The sequence below is a fragment of the Hipposideros armiger genome, unplaced genomic scaffold, assembly GCF_001890085.2.
Source record: "Hipposideros armiger isolate ML-2016 unplaced genomic scaffold, ASM189008v1 scaffold_186, whole genome shotgun sequence".
NCBI lineage: Eukaryota > Metazoa > Chordata > Mammalia > Chiroptera > Hipposideridae > Hipposideros > Hipposideros armiger.
Window position 1 is genome coordinate 2,112,061 of NW_017731536.1, and position 3,384 is coordinate 2,115,444.

At 49.9% G+C, this 3,384-nt stretch overlaps 1 pseudogene; it reads left to right on the forward strand.

The window, feature by feature from the left end:
- The first annotated feature begins 2,517 nt into the window (after positions 1-2,517).
- LOC109388206 (ferritin light chain pseudogene) lies at positions 2,518-3,115 on the forward strand (annotated as a pseudogene).
- Positions 3,116-3,384: the final 269 nt, after the last annotated feature.

Genomic DNA, 3,384 nt, shown 5'->3' on the forward strand with positions numbered 1-3,384 from the left:
TCCAGCATGGCAGCCCAACACCAGGAACTGCAAGGACCCATGCAAGACCCTCAAGCTCCACAGCAAGGCTGTCTGTCCCCATAGAGCAGGTTGGCCATGCCCAGGTATGGTTAGCAGTCCTGGGAGCCTCCCACCTTCTTCACATGCCCCACAGTACAGAGGGAGGAGACCTGCTGCCAGCCAGGTTCTATTTTGTTCTCCTAGAACCCAGGTCAGCAGACTTTATCTGTAAGGGGCAGATTGTAAATATTTTAGGCTTTGTGGGCAACATGGTCTCTTTTACAACTATTTAACCCTGCCAAATAGCATAAAAGCAACCACAGACAATACCTAAGTAAATAGGTATGGCTGTGTTCCAATAAAATTTTATTTAAAAAGAACAGGCAATGTCCCAGATTTAGCCCTGGGGACTGTGGTTTGCTGACCTCTGTCTTAAAGTCATGGACCAGCCTCCTTGGAAATAATTCCAGGCCATGGAACAGAAAGGTTTCCTTTGAGATCCAATCAGGCATCATGTTGCTGTGTCTCCCAGGCCTCCCTGGAGAAATGGGACCAAATTTTTTATATATATATATATATATATATTTGACATAGATTTCAGTTCAACTAGGAACAGAGACTCATGGAATATAGTCCCTGCTCTCATGGAGTCCTGGAGACATGTAAATCAGCCAATGCTTCTCATTCAACATGATAAGTTCAGGGGAATGTAGGTACCCATATGTAAGTTTGGGCTATTACTTGACATCACTTGCCGTTGTCACCAGGATTCAGATCATTAATTTGGGGGCTAGGTCGATTGGCCCGCCAGGTGAGCTAATGAAGTGGTGCCTGTAGTCCCTTCCAGCCATGCTCTTTGCACATCTACAGAGGACTTGACTTTCTCAAATTAGTGTTGGAAACAAGGACAAACATAATCCCAGTCTGTCACTGAATCAGATTCTATTGGTAGTATTTTGGTGCATAAGCCACAGGGATATCTACCAGGAAGGGAGGGTAGTCAGAGCCATTGTATGGGAAAGGCCAGGGGCTGGATGTGGCTGAGATGCCACATCCCCATTTTCTGGGGTGCTCAGTGTCTTTCAGCCTGTGTATTTGCTTTACCCTCTACAGGGCCATGACATCAATCCTGGAGTCTTCAGGGTGCCCTCGCAGGCCCTGTCTATGGGTGCCCTCTGGTGGCCCGTTGGCTGGAAAGCCTTGGGCCTCTCGAGCAAGGGAAACAGGCAGGAAGGAAGAGGGGAAGGCATGAGACTCAGTTGCAGAGATTTCCCCTCCTTCCTACACACACACTCAGGCCTCCCCTGGGGACTTAGAATGCATCCAAAGTGGAAGGAATCATTTTTATTCTTTATCCCATATCCTTTGTTCTTTCCATTTGGGTGATTCATACCATCAAGCCGCCCAAGAGACTTGGCATCCTGGACTGTTTATGGCAGAGAGGGCACAGTGGTGATCTTTTAAAGGCACTGGGAGTTCAGTGGATCAACAGGCAGCTGCGAATTTCCCTTCAGAGGAGCCATTTTTCCTTTGCATTCATCCCCTCCCCCTCAACACTGAGTCACTGCTCCTCCCCTCAACTCCTATTCCTTCAATGCCTCCCATGGCTGGGGTCTCAGTGGAAAAGGACAGTTTTCCTCCTTCAGTGGGAAAAGACAATCAATCTTCTACGTGTTAAATTCACTAAGGAGAGCCATTTCTGGTGAATGCGTTCCCTGAGATGGAATAGTTGTTCTAGCTCCTCACCCTCAATGGAGGCCGTGCACCTGTTTTCTTTCTCAAAATTAGGACAGGGTCTGTGGCCCATTTCATCAAGTGACACTAATGATGTCTGCAACTCTGGCAGTGCCCATTCTTGGCTGAGTAATGTGGGTAAAACTGACCTTTGTTCCAGGCCCCCAGTCTTTTTTCAAGGCCCGTTCCTGGACAGCCCCCTCCCCTGGGGACCACTCTTCTACTCGCATAATGCACACTCCATCATCCAAAACTCTGTGTGCACTGATGTTCAAGTGCCTCTCCCCAGGGAGATTTGCCTTTTCCAGCCTATGTTTCTTTTGGAAAAGGACATTGTTTTAGGAGTCAAAAGAACTGGATTTTCATTCCAATCTTCCCAATGATGACCATGTGACTTTGGACAAGTCACTTTCTCTATATATAATAAGGAGATTGGTCTCGACCAGCGGTTCTCAACTTGCCTGCACATTAGAATCACCCAGGAAGCTTTTCAAAGTACCCTTGTTGCCTGGGGCCAACCCCAGAAAGTTGGGTTGATTTGGTGAGGGGCAGGACCCTGACATCAAAACTTTGTATGGCAGTTCCCTCGGCTGTCCCGCAGATCTGTCTCTTGCTTCAACAGTGTTTGGACGGAACAGACCCAGGGACGCCCCCTCTTCCAGCCTCCGACCACCCTCCAACCTCTTTTCCAGTCTCAACCTTCGGAACCAACTCAGCCATCCTTGGCCTCTGAGACCAGCCTAACACCGTTATTTGAGCTTAATTCCTTACTGCTGAGCAGCCATGAGCTCCCAAGTTCGTCAAAATTATTCCACCGAGGTGGAGGCTGCCGTCCACCGCCTGGTCAACCTGCATCTGCGAGCCTCCTCCACCCACCTCTCTCTGGGCTTCTATTTCGACAGCGATGATGTGGCTCTGGAGGGCATAAGCCACTTCTTCCGTGAGTTGGCGGAGGAGAAGTGGGAGGGTGCAGAATGTCTCTTGAAGATGCAAAACCAGCGTGGCGGTCGCGTCCTCTTCCAGGACCTGCAGAAGCCTTCCCAAGACGAGAGGGGTGAAACTCAGGATGCCATGGAAGCTGCTATGACCGTGGAGAAGAACCTGAACCAGGCCCTTTTGGATCTGCACGACCTGGGTTCTGCCAGTGCAGACCCCCATGTCTGGGACTTCCTGGAGAACCACTTCCTGGATGAGGAGGTGAAACTCATCATGAAGATGGGCGGCCACCTGACTAACCTCCGCAGGCTGGCCAGCCCCCAGGCCGGGCTTGGCGAGTATCTCTTCGAAAGGCTCACCCTCAAGCATGACTAGGAGCCTTTGGAGCCCAGAGGCCTTTGAGGGGCCCCTCTGCATGCCCCTGGCATCGGGCTTATGCCTGAGCCTCTCCCTGAAACAGCTAGGCAACCTTCTAACCACCCCGGGGCCCTCTCCCATACCGTGGACCAAATTGAAACAATAAAGCTTTTTGCAGAAAAAAAAAAAACTTTTTATGAACTCTCTAGGTAGTTCTCATGGACAGTCAGGTTGAGCTCTTCAAGGGACTGCCATCCAGCAGAAGATCAGAAGTTTGGGTGGATGAGGAAAGGGAAGTCCCTGAAGACAGTCTCTAGGAATGTCCACGACTCTTTGCCTGCTTGTGATTGATGCCAG